Raw genomic sequence first — 13,711 nt, 5'->3', positions numbered from 1 at the left:
ACTACAGGTCTTAATGCTCAGTACCGATTTTTTTTATCAATCCAATTTTTTGAAATAAAATAAAATGTGACAGCAAACACAGTCAGTTATATGGCAGCATCTCAGTGCATTTAGACATGCACACATAATAATGATAATCTGCTGAATTGAAACTGAGCAGCAGAAGTAAGGTGACTTTGAACCTGGCACAGCTGTTGAGGTCAGAGTATTTTTTTTAAACTGTTGATCTACTGGAATTTTCCAGCACAACCATCCCTTTCTAGAAAAAGGTTCAAAAAAAGAGAAGAAAAATATATACAATAATAAATATATTATCAAGTTAGGTTCGCTGTTAACCAAATGTAGGTTACTCATGTTGGATTGCTAGTGATAGTTTTTAAAAGCATTAGTTAATTCATGTGCTGAGACAATGGTTTCAATGTCTCCCTTCAGATCTACCCTCATTGTTATTTCATCAGCATAACAAATTAACCAGGGATGGCTACAGATGATTTCATTATCACTCTTTTAAGCTCCTCTCCTGGATGGTCAAAGCCCTAAAAATCACTCTTTATGAATACAATCAGTTAAAGTAGCTTTTTTCCCATGACAATAATCCCTCCATACCATACATGTTCAAACTGGAAAGTGAACAAGAAAAGTTAGTGTACAGGGGTCTCTACATATGGCAATGGAGTTCATATACACTCTTAGAAAATTTATAAATTACAATTATTTGGCTGATTATATTTTTAAACAGTGAATAATGTTAATGATTGTCGGCCATGGAAAGTTTTTTTTTTCTTAGGCCTGTAATGCAGTGAAACCAAAGCTGTGTGTTTCTGAGAATGCTGTGTCATGACCTTGACTGATCTTTCTGGTCATGATATGCTTTCTACAATAAAAACACCACAATCACATTGATATCAGTCCCTGTGTCTGTTACAGTTAAGTGAAATTACATTCACTGTATTTGAATTTTTATTACAGTTACTTCAGCACGGAAGCAACTATTTAGAGCTCTCCGGCTTATATGCGTCTTATTTGAAATAAATGGACAACATGCATTAATGCTCTGTGGTGATTCCCACATAATAACTGCTCAGGAAGCAGAATTCTGATCTATAGTGAAGTGGACAAAGATAGCCAGGAAGGATGTGGCTCGGCCTGTGCTGTGCTGGCTCTTCCTGGCTCTGTCTATGTACTATATATGTTCACAGGCAGGGTTACACTATTCCACATTCTCCCTAGCTCATAAAACAAGTCGTCACGTTGTATAAGTGAGTTTATAATTCAGTTTGAGCATGCCCCAATAAGTCCCACAGCTCCCTTAAATAGAAACTTTCAGAGAACTACAATATCTTCCTGCATATTTTATGAACAGCTATATTTTTGTCATTCCTGCACTGAAAATAGGGTAAAGATAAAGTTTGTGGTTCTGTCTGTACAATGAGCTGCTCCTTTTATAGACTTGACGGTCATTGTGTTTGTCTTCATGTGGTTTCAGCACAGGACACAGTGGCAGTGACCTCTGGAGCTGAGTCTTTACAGTGGCACCATTTAAAACTGAGAACCTTTGCACTGATTAAAGAGGCTGATGGAGCGTGGTGGCATATTTAGCAAAGAAACAGTAAATGACAGTTTACATAAGAGGAACGGTATTTAGAAAGAAATATATGGTATCATGCTGCAGTGGCCCAAAAACCCAAGTCTGTATATGAGCGAGATACATTCAGTCATAAAAAGTATCATCACTATGTAAATTACAGCCTTTTCTACCCACTCAAAAAGCATGTCATGTAGGGCAGGACTAAAACCAAATGCCTCTGGGAAAGGAGCGAGTGAAGCCAAGGCATTACACTGCTTTTCTGTGGTATGATATGACATAGCATAAAAAGTGTCCAAAGATATAAAATTTGCTTTTATTCCTGTCGAAGTGTTTGCATTATCAGCAAAAAGTGTTTACTTTACATGTTTACTTCAACTCACTAATTTAGTTCCAATTACAAGCTAACATTTGCAGCAGTACATATGCTAGTGTCTTAGGAAGCTTTAGTATATGCTCAGTCCTACCCAGTATCAGGTATCTAGGTGTTCAGTTGTCTTCTACACTCTGCATCAAACAACAACCTCAAGGACTGAAAAATGAAACTGAGAGTGACTATACTGCAGTTCCTCTAGTGACTATTTGAGACTGGCCTCATTTACTCCCTGGGATGGAAAATCTTTTGTTTTATAACTCATCCATCCCGATACTGGAATAAGGGGTGTGGCTAATTTGACTCATAGCTGTAACAGTTTGGTGTCTAAAACATCAAATTGGTGTTTCCAGGATTTTACAGAGCCGACCAAAAATGTAGCAGAAGTGGTCGGTCAGAAATATCTAATAAATCTAGAAAACTGATATACAAACTATGATTTTCCAGCTCATGTGTAGCGCTGCATGCTATTGCAGATATATAATGTGAAAAGTGGAGCTGCATAAGAATATAAACGCAACATTTTAATGGGCAGTTATTCTGCAAAGTGCTAAAAGTATTTAGAGTTTTTATTTTTACTTTAAGTAAAAATAATAATCTTACTTTAGTAGCTTAATAGTTTTAATAAGTTGTATATTCAAATATACTTAAAGTTCCTAAAGGAAATGCTGTGGGTACATGAGTACATTTCCTGGGGGGTGATGGTCCGCCCTTCTAGTCATGCCCCTGGTCTGCCCCTGATCTGCAAGGCCTCGGCTAATTACAGTTACTGAAACTGACCTTTCCACCATGTTTGTTGGGCTTTTAGCAGCATTTTTAATGGAATTATCTGAATATCAAAACCTGACTGCATTTGCGCTACAATAAGTTTGTTCTTCAGTTTAGTGGATAATACTCTAGTATTGTATTACTCTGTCAATTAGCTCTAATTAAAGCAGATGTCTCAACCTTGCTGACCAAGGTTTCTGGCATTAGGCGATAAATTATGACTTCTGATACCATATAACAAACATGGCAACAGCCAACGAGTGGCTTCAAAATGCACATCCAAAACTATATAATGACTGATGTCACAGTCAATGTTTTATACAGTCTAGGTCTGCATCCCCTTGCATTCCATCAAGATGGCAAGGAAGCATGCTACTGCTGGCTGATCAGTCTTAAACTGGACCTATTAAGATTTCCTGTAACAGTGAGCAAATGTCAGTTTATATCAGACTGTTCTTATGCTCTGTTTCTGCCATTTTTCCCCCACCCTTAGAGTTTTATGATGAGTTATTCTTTATAATGTTATCTCAAGCACAGAAAGAAGCCCCAGCCACTTGTTGTTCAAACCTTCTGTTTCAAATGGACAGCAAATAAACAGAAAGTTGGCTTGAAGCTAAAATGGCTTTTTTTTTTTTTCACACAGTGGATGGACTGAGGGCCCAGTATAAGCAAAATAAGCAATGTATCCAACTGTGACTCATGCAAATCTACTCCAGGAGAGTCCAAGATTAAAAATAGGAAGCTGCAAATCAGCATATAAGTAACCCTCGAGGGGGTGAACATTTCAGGAATAGATGAATGTAATTTTTTTAACTATCCTGCCTTCATGTTTTAGTAACTAAACTAAAGTTATAGAAATCATCTGTATTAGAAAAAAACAACTTTTACAGTGTGAAAAATTCATAATATTCTGAAACATCACGTTGAAGTTTTAAATCTGCAACAGCACTTTTTTCCCCATTGGGAAATTTACATTCAGATGGGCTGAAGGCAACCCTAGGGCACATCTGCAGCCAATCAGAGCAGCTACCTGCATTTATTTAACACCGAATACATCGTCATGCTCACCTGTGTGAGCAACATAGCCTTTCTAACAAGGAAACTACTACAGGTAGCTGCAAAAACAACCATAGAGTAATAGTATGAAATTTACTCTATTATGTCTCTAGACCTCCTACTCACATTCACTACTCTTAAACTCTCAGAATAGTCAGCACAGTGTGGTCATAATTGCACAGAATAAAAAGCTCCTAGTCCAAATGACTGGTTATTCTATTTAATAATACATGGAAGAAGAATTTCTCGTGGTGGTAAATTATACATGAAAACTCTGGCGGTGAATTACAGACCCACCATGCAAAGGTACATGCTGAAACAACGCTTTGTGACTGGCGGTAACCAGCTGAGAGGCTGATTAGTGTTCATGCTTGGAGATTGTGAGTGCAAAGGTTGAGTTAAATCACTGTTACAGTTTTTTCTGATTGCTTAAGCACATTTTTTGTAACTATTGGCTATTTTTGCAAAACTCTACACACAAATAAGAAAACCTGTCACCCAATTATCAAAACATTGTAGTTCTCTTGCAAAAGCGAACACAGCTAGATTAACTCTTCACACCTTCGTAAAAATGGTGTTTTCGTATCAAACAGTACACACAAGCCATCATCTACTAAGCACACAATGCGCCAACTGCACACTGATGGTATGAATACAAAACACATCTGGCTTTTGCTTTCTCTGTGTACAGATGTCAATTGAACATTCTGCCTCTGCCCCCAACATCTGGACGTCTAGCAATTCTGTAAAGTAACAATTTCAGTATTTTTGCATGTATGGTACTGTTGTGTTTCTCATTAGAGTATGGCAGTGCTACAAAGTACTAACCGATTCTCATTTCGAAATGTCCTAATGATGCTTGCCACAGTGTAGCGGCTCAGTTTAGGCTGAACCCGTTGGCCAGCTTCCCTCAGGGTCATCCCATGGTTGATGACATGGTCCACTATTGTAGCCCTGATGTCATCAGTTATTCTGTTTCTTACTCTTCTTACCCTTCCTCTTTCCCCTCCTCGTCCTCTTCTTGCTCCTCTTTGTCCTCTTCCTCTAACTTCCTCTAACCCTCTTGCTTCTTCACCTCCACGTCCTCTTCCTCCAACTTCTTCACCTCCACGTCCTCTCCCTCGGCCTCCTCTGATTCTCACTCTTCTCACTCTTACTGCTCCTTCCATTGTACTCCACATAGACAGCTTACCTGTGGCCTGTTTATAGTGCTTAGGCTGATTGCAAAGTGGACTAATTATCTAAAACAGTTTTCACATCTGAAAGTGTGCCAGACAGTTGGCAAAATAGTGTTAATGATAGCCATACATGTGTATAATTTTGCTAGGAGTGTGTTGGAAATTTGGTAATTGAGTGTAAGCAGTGAGTTGTGCCTACAGTTTTGCAAAGTGTGTGTTACAAAATTGCAAACTGAGTGCAAAGCAGTGTTTGTGCTTTTAGTTTTGCAAACTCAGTGAGTGGTTTTGCTATAAGTGTTAATAGTTTTAGGAATTGTGCTATAAGAATCACAGTTAGGGTTTAAGCATTCAGAAAAAACTGTAAACACAAACAAATTTGTGAGTGGAGTGCTATATAAATCCAATCTATTATTATTATTATATTTTTAAAGAGGAAAACTGACAATATTTATTTGATTAGATAAGTGAAATTAATGCATTTTTTTCTTACACCCTGTGTGTTCATGGTTTTCTCTTTTTCAGCCTTTAGAGCGCTGACGTACTGACAGCTCATATCGGAGCTGGCCTTGGCTCGTGCAGCCTGGAGTAAGTGATTTACTACGTGTGTCACTCATCCTTGGCCTTTAAGATGAAGTCATAAGTCTAGCAGATGTTCGCAGGCAAAACTGCACTTTGAAATCAGTGTGAGCCCTCTACAGGTCAAGTAAAGAACTCACTTTTATACTCGCGAACAAAACTTCCCTTATAAAATAAACCACAGGCACAAGATGATCCATCTGTATTCCTTAAATTTAACAGGATGCATTATCACTCAAGCACCCAGCCTTTATTAAATATGGCAAGTGCATTGTATAAGCAGTGGAATACTTAATTTTGACACCTGCTATGAGGTTCAAAGTGGTCCTCTCCTCCATCCCCCCTTTTCTATTCCGAGTGTTACCAGATGTGACCTGAGCAGAATCGCTGACTGAGCGCACCTTTCATGGAAATGAGGTAAGACTTATGATTTGCCCCAGAGCCCTAAAGGTCTGCCTGGAACACAAAGAGAGGAGCGCTTTGGAAATGTTGAGCTGATAGTGCAGAGCAGAGTCTGCCTCTGGTGCACAGAAACCCTTTTATTAAAACAGTGTGTGGGGGGAAAATACAATGTGATGTTTCTCTTTTTGGGTAAGGCAGCACGCTTCACACCTGAAACTGACATATACCAGTCAGATATGAAGTGCATCTTTGTTCGAAGCATGTCTTCGCTCAGAGATTTTTTCACTGCTTTTCATCACTATTATACATACATCTACTGTGTACAGTACTGAACATCTGTCTTCACAGACCCCTTATTTACTGGTTTAAACTTACAGAAACATCATTATTCCAATTTCCCCCAATTATTTTTCAAGCTCACGCTCATGTATCCTAACAGAGTTTTACCTGAAAGCTGTTTCTGTATTCCTTGAATGATGTCGCCACCTTCAGTCGGACACTTGTACATGCACTGCTTTGCAGAAAATGCTGACATTGGGTTTCTGTGTCATTTGAAGGTGATTAGAGTGAGTCAAAACAGGTTTTTATTTTTAGATAAAACTGTATGATGAAATATATTCTCCATACTGGTAGTAATCACTGAAAGAAGAGAAACGAGTGAGCAGCAGAAGAGGCTAAACAGTTAAGTAATGTTGGAGAGAAGAGGCCGAAGTTGGCCGCTAGTGCAGGGTTGTCAAACTCCAGTCATCGAGACCTACTGTCCTGCAGCTTTTAGATCAGGGGTCCCCAGTCCCAGTCTACGAGGGCTGGTGTCCCTGTAGGTTTTAGATGTGTCCTTGATCCATCACAGCAGATTTAAATGGATAAATTACCTTCTCAACATGTCTTGAAGTTCTCCAGAGGCCTGATAATGAACTAATCATGTGATTCAGGTGTGTTGACCCAGGGTGCGATCTAAAACCTGCAGGGACACCGGCCCTCGCGGACTGAGATTGGGGACCCCTGTTTTAGCACCAGTTTTTGCTGTTATGATTTCAGAGAAACATACAGCACCAAGTCCTCAGTCAGAGTGTTGTGACTCATGTAGCCTAGAAGAGATCATTTTGTTTCCTTTACCACAGCAGCACCTACAGGAGCAAAAGCACTCAGGGATGGGGCACTCGATGCTGTGTCGAGCTACCAAATCGCTGATGTTTTGAAACACTCCTTCGGACTGTGGTTCCAAACGCACAATTCACACGTGATCGAGGATTTTCGGCAGGTAAACCACCTGTCGAAACTCCTCGATCACGTGATGTAGTATGTTTTTTGAACAATGACGGCAGTTCACTTCTAACCGCGAAACATCGTCGTGGTAACTTAAGCTGTGAACTTGCTGTTCCAGGGCAGGGCCCGTAGTTCAACATGCCCAGAGTATCTTTCCGTTATGCGGATTCACTTACCCCAACACCTGCAACAGAATTGCTGATTGTAGAAATGTAGAAATAAATCTAAAAAATAGAAACTAAAATAATAAAGCTGACCCTAATTATTTCTTATTGATCGTCAGAGAGACACGAGGAAACTTTGACGCCGCTGTCTGCACACGGAGCTCTCCGAGGGATCTTCCTGGAATGGTGACGCTGTTTTCGGAGAACTGATTGATCATAAAACGTTGAATTCATTCCTACTTGTTGATCAGGCTAAACAATCTGCTCCGGAGCAGCTTATTTTCAGCATAAAGAGCACTTTGGCCATGTGCACAGATAAGAATTGAGATACCCGGACAAGGGAAAAGACGAAATATTTCGGTAACGCCAGGGTTAACCCTTGGATTTGTGCACCACAATGGTGGTTCACCTCTTATCGAGGTAACAAACTAAAGCAGTTTCCACGCCTGCTTTATTAGGTTACTGTTGCTCACCTTTGACGTTAAAAGTGAATGTGAATGCAGTTTTGCGGCTCTAATGTGCAGCCGCCACCTCGCATTTAATGTTATTGCGCCATAGCTTAATAAAGCAGACGTTCAAATCGCTTTAGCTTCTCAACAGTTCAAAGTCAAATTAATTTAACTGATTGACGAGGTGTGGTATGTAAGGCAGAAAAAGATAAACATCCATGGGGCACAGTTATGTGCTCTGTGCCTTCAGTGTAGTGGCAGCCATCCAAAGTAAATCTTGTAATATGTTGTGGTCCGCCACAATGTTATCATTCATGTCAATTAAAATATCATATGTGAATTGTTCACTGACAGGTTTTAAAGTGTGCTGCATTAAAGCATTTAAACTTATTTTGTGATTTTTTTTTCTGTTATTTTTATTTTATTTTTTGGCTAAATGGTTCTTGTTTTCCTCCTCCTCTTGATCTCCGTGTCTCTCCTCTCTCTCCCTCCACCCTGTTTTTAAGAAGTTGGGGAGAATCCACATTTGGTAACAGTATAACACACTGCTTAGTGATGTGAATCCATCATCATGAATGTGGGCAAACAGAGGGTGCCTTGGCTTTATTATGGATTTGACTTTGACTACATCTCCACTCTTACCTTTCCCCCTCTCTTTCTCTTTCCTGTCTTTATCCTGCTCTCTCTCCCTCTTTGTGCTGTCATGGAAAAAGATTTTACAACCAAATTGACTCTTATCAATTTATAACATGGGCTACTGACATTGAAATTAGAGGCAACCACCTTGCTTTCACCTGGATTTAGCTTCCCCCCCTGTTCATTTAGGTAAAAACAACATGACTAACAATGAGGGGGAAAGAATTACTATAGCTCAGGGTTTCCTTCTGTGCTTGTAAATGAACAATGAAGCCCAGAATAAGAAACTTTAACAAACTAAACAAATTAGCTATAATCCCTAGCAATCGAGCCTACATTAGCTAACTTCCTTAACACTATCTAGTAAACAAATAAGCAGACACTTTTTGAGTCACAGCAATTACCCTGTTTTAATGTAATCTGAACAGTTTGCAGTCTTTCTTGTTAATCTTTAACGTAAAGTTCCTTTTAAATCTGCTCCACCAATTTGTGTCAGTTGTCTCTTCATCTCCATTTTCCAACAGCAATGCAAATCTGATTTATTAACAGCAAACGTGGCTATCGAAGCATGCAAAGTCTGCTGTATCCTTTTTTTAGGGGTGCTGAGGTGAAATTTAGAGGTGCTAGAGCACCCCCAATAAGGGTCTAAACTTGCCAATGCAGAAAATTCAAGGTTAACGTTGAAGTTACCTGGATTTGCCAAAAGCCTGCTTCATGGTACAGGGCTCAGGGCCTAGATTCAGTGTAATCAAAACCTCACACAGAGTGAATAAAACATCAAGGCCATGTCACAAGATAAGACACCCACAGCACTCTAAGTTGTAAAAAACATTAACAAAAATTTCTTCATCCTCCCTTAAGCAAACGCTGAACTGTGACGTTTACTCACATTTAAAGAGTATTGGTCAGTGTGAAGAAGGCTGTTCCAAATAGTTAGAATTACCCTGTGATAACTTAATGACTGTTACCTTTTAATTCATTTTTAAAGAAGCAAAACACATTTAGGCATTTGTTTATTTAAAATATTTCTCTTTGAGTTACTGAACTGAAGCTGTTTTGACACAAATCCTCAAAAATCAACCAAACACACCCAAACTTTGGATTTGCCTTTTTTTCAGGGCTGGGGGCAAACCTGTGTGCTTATCACGATAAACACAGCAGTCTTTGCTTCATCTAGTTTGCTTTCTAAATTGCTTGGTTGTGCAGTGCACAGAATTGATGTCTACTACAGCCACAGCTTGCTGGCTTGAACAATCAAAATGGTCTTTCTTTGTTTGTGTGACGATTTCTCCAAAGCACGTATTAGCCATAATTATTGATCTGGTATATATAATAAGCAGCCTTGTTTAGTGTTGTGCAATGCTGGTCTGCGTCACTGTTTCACAAAATGTCATTATCAAGATATGACAACAGCAGGCCAGTAGGCGTGACCGTGGAGATGGATGTCAGACTGTTTCTAAACCTTTCCAACACAACTGCTTGAAAATGTCTAAGCCCTGCTTTTCCCATCACTACTCAGAAGTGACAAAACCTTAAAATATACCTTACCAATACAATTACTGCACATGTATAGTTTGGGGGACTGTGTCGAATTAGCCTGCTTCATTGAACAAGACAAAGCCCTACCATCTACCACACCTGATACATGGGCTTTTGTTACTCAGCACCTCCCACTAATACACCCATTATTCTCAGCACTGCTGATTCTCTTGCAAATCTACATTCACATACACTGCATTTTCTTAATCTGGCCATTTCATAATATATTTCTTTATTTTTGAGATGTGTGAGAAACTCTGAAGCCCAGAGAATAACAAGTAAGAATAACAAGCAACTTAATAGGATTGTAAAATATATGTTATGTGGCACCAACATAACTGTTGCTATCATGTCATGTATTTGACCATCCAGTGCTGTGACAAAGTATTTCCTCCTTTCCTGATTTCTTAATTTTTTGCAGCTTTTGAAATTTTGCAATTGTCGCATTTCATCAAACTAGTTTGAATATTAGACAAAGACAAGCCAAGCGAATACAACATGTCGTTTTAATGTATTATGTAAAAAAAAGCCTTTTAAGTCATGAATTTCAGTTTCACAGGCCACACCCAGGACTGAATACTGCAACACCTGCTGAATGAAGAAAACCTGTAAACAGAACCTGTCTGACAAAGTGACACAGGAAACAGTTGAGAAACAAAGTCACTGGCATCTGTCAGTCTGGAAAGGGTTACAACGCCATTTCTAAATTGTTGATTCTCCCGCAAACCACAGTGAGAGCTATTATCCACAAATGGAGAAAACTTGGAGCAGTGGTAAACCTCCCCAGGAGTGGACCAAAATTACTCCAAGTGTGCAGTAATGACTCATCCAGGAGGTCACAAAAGAACCCAAAACAACAGTACTGTAGGCCTCAGTTGCCTCAGTTAAGGTCAGTGCTCATGAGTTAATAATAAGACAGAGGCTGCCCAAAAATGGCATTCATGGGAGAGTGCCAAGGCGAAAAAACCACTGATTTCCAAAAAGAGCGCAAGGGTTCATATCACATTTGCCAAAAGACTTTTGAAAAATATTCCGTGGACTGATGAGATGGAAGTTTGAGTCCTGATATAGCTCGTGTAAAATATCATACCAGCAGTCAAACATGGTGGTGTTAGTGTCATGGCCTGGGGCTACTTTACTGTTTCGGGACCTGGATGACTTGCTGTAATTGACAGAACCATGAATTCTGCTTTCTACTATTTCTGGTAGAAAGCAGAATTCATAGCTCTCATGGCAGCCATCAGTTCAGTCCTGAAGTTCAACCACACTTGGGTTACATAGCAGGGTAATGATCTGAAACACAACAGCAAGTCCACCTGATTATCTAAAAAAAACCCAAAATAATCATTTTGAAGTAGCCTTGTCAAAGTCCAGACTTAAATCAGATTGAGATGCTTTGGCCTGGCCTTAGATAGTCCTTTCATGCGCAACAATCTAGCTCAGGGTTGTCCAACTATAGGCCTTGAGGGCCGGTGTCCCGCAGATTTTAGATATCACCTTGGGTCAACACACCTAAATCAAATGATTAGTTCATTACGAGGGCTCTGGAGAACTTCAAGACATCTTGAGGAGGTAATTTATCAATTTAAATCAGCTGTGTTGGATCAAGGACACACCTAAAACCTGTCAGCCCTCAAGGCCTGGAGTTGAACACCCCTGAGAGAACTAAATGAAAACAATTCTGCAAAGAAAAGTGGACCAAAATTCCTCCACAGCAATGTGAAAGATTTGGTGCCAGTTATCACAAACATGTGATTGTAGTTCTTGCTGACAAAGGTGTCACGAGCAGTTATTGGGTTTAAGTGACATGACCACTTTTTCACATTGGGCCAAAAAACAAAATAAACCACATTGACAAGATTGCTACTGTGGAGGGAGATTATGTGTTTTATTTCATGCTAAATTAGAAGGCTAAAAATGATATTAAAGAATCAAATCGGACTTTTTTTGTTACTCTTTTCTCCAACAGTGTTGGACGGCATTTATTCCAAACCTTTTGTTAAAATAAGTATCACCACAGGGTTGGCTGTACGTGATATTTCTCCATGCTTTGTACTGTAGTAATTATTGTTCATCTTACAATGATTGTTTCCAACAGTGCGTGCTGTGTTTTACAGTAATCTACTTCAACCATCTATGTTATACTGGTCATGTGGATTCTGATCAGTCACCAGATTACACAGACACTACAGTCACTGTCTGAAGCATAGCATGCCATGACCACGTGGCCATAATGAGAATTTTGGCTTAATGTAAGATATCAGAAATGATACCCCAAGGACACAGGTGCCCCACAAGAGCTACTATACATTTATTATACATGATGTGATTTGGCATTAGCTAGAGTAATAATATTTTCAGCAAATGGGGGGGAAAGGTTCAAAGCAAAGGACACTCTGGGAGAGAGAGGAAGCAGACAAAGAGAGAGGGTGGGGGTGGGGGGGGGGAAACTGGACATTATCCAGATGCTTCAGCTCAATCTCAGAAATGGCTCTTAGCCTAGAGAATCCTTAAATAACTACCTCTCCCTAACAGAGTGCGATTCAAGCCATCAAAATATTTTGCCACTATTCCTGCTGGCAGACATGCTGTCAGAGCTCGTCATCATTTACACAGCTTATACCAGGTGGCATCATGTCACCATTTGTTTTTCTAAGTCTCATTCCAGGTTGCCGCTGGTGAAGCGTTACAAATCCTGAAGGTGACAGCAGTGGATCCTGCTAGCCTGTACACCAAAGCCACTTTATTAGCGGTCAGCCCGAAGCCAGAACTGCAACAGTGATGCAGACAGCTTCTGAGTAGAATATTAAGACAGTAATTTACAGCTAAACTTCTCTGAATTTCTTGTGTGGTTTTCTAACCCAATATGACCTTTCATAAACTGCAGATATTTATGTAAACAGGGATTTATGGCCCTAAATATTCCATTTTTTCTGTTTGTGTTGTGCATATCTGATCAAATCTGTACATGCTTCAGGGTTTTATACTGGAGTCATTTTTTCCCCAAATGAACGCAAACAAATGAAAAAGTAACCACGAAGCTTCTCAATTGCCTTGTTTTTAAATCCAGTGGAAATGGTAAAAGTTACAGCTTTTTTGTTTCTCTTCAGAGGTTCAAATGCTGCCTGGCAATAATTGACTTGTTTTGCTCCACATTAAGTGGTTTTGCGGGTAAAAGCAGAGTGACTAGCGCCATGCAGATAAACGCAGAAAATAGAAACTTCAAAGCAGATACATAAACCATTTTAGTGTCAGGGTGAGCTGGTAGAGTTTTACGATTGAAAATTGTGTAATTGCACAGTTCAGAAGAAGAAAAATTGACTTCTATCATTGAGACTGTACTTTCTTTAGCTACAAGTATATGAAAGAAGGTCTACCAAAAAGGAAAAGCAAACAAGCTTTGGACTGCAGGCTTGGTCAGTACAGTTCAATAAAATTGTTTTTGCCTGATCTTAGATGAAACGCTTTCAATATGCAGCTCCCTTTTCCTCGGGCACAGGATTTATTTTAGTCAAGTACAATTTATCTTTGATCATATTAGAATTTTTGGCTTCAGCTATATGGTGTAAAGTGGCCTTAACTACAGCACTGAACCACCAGGGCTTCCAGTTCATGTGGCCTTAAAGCACATAATCTATTTGCTATAATTAGTTTCAGCATCAGTACGATAGGCCGGCCATGCGGCTAGCACCGTCTTCCTGGGTAATTTCCCTCATATC

This window comes from Neolamprologus multifasciatus, chromosome 11 (genome assembly GCF_963576455.1).
Source record: "Neolamprologus multifasciatus chromosome 11, fNeoMul1.2, whole genome shotgun sequence".
NCBI lineage: Eukaryota > Metazoa > Chordata > Actinopteri > Cichliformes > Cichlidae > Neolamprologus > Neolamprologus multifasciatus.
This window is presented reverse-complemented; position numbering follows the sequence as displayed.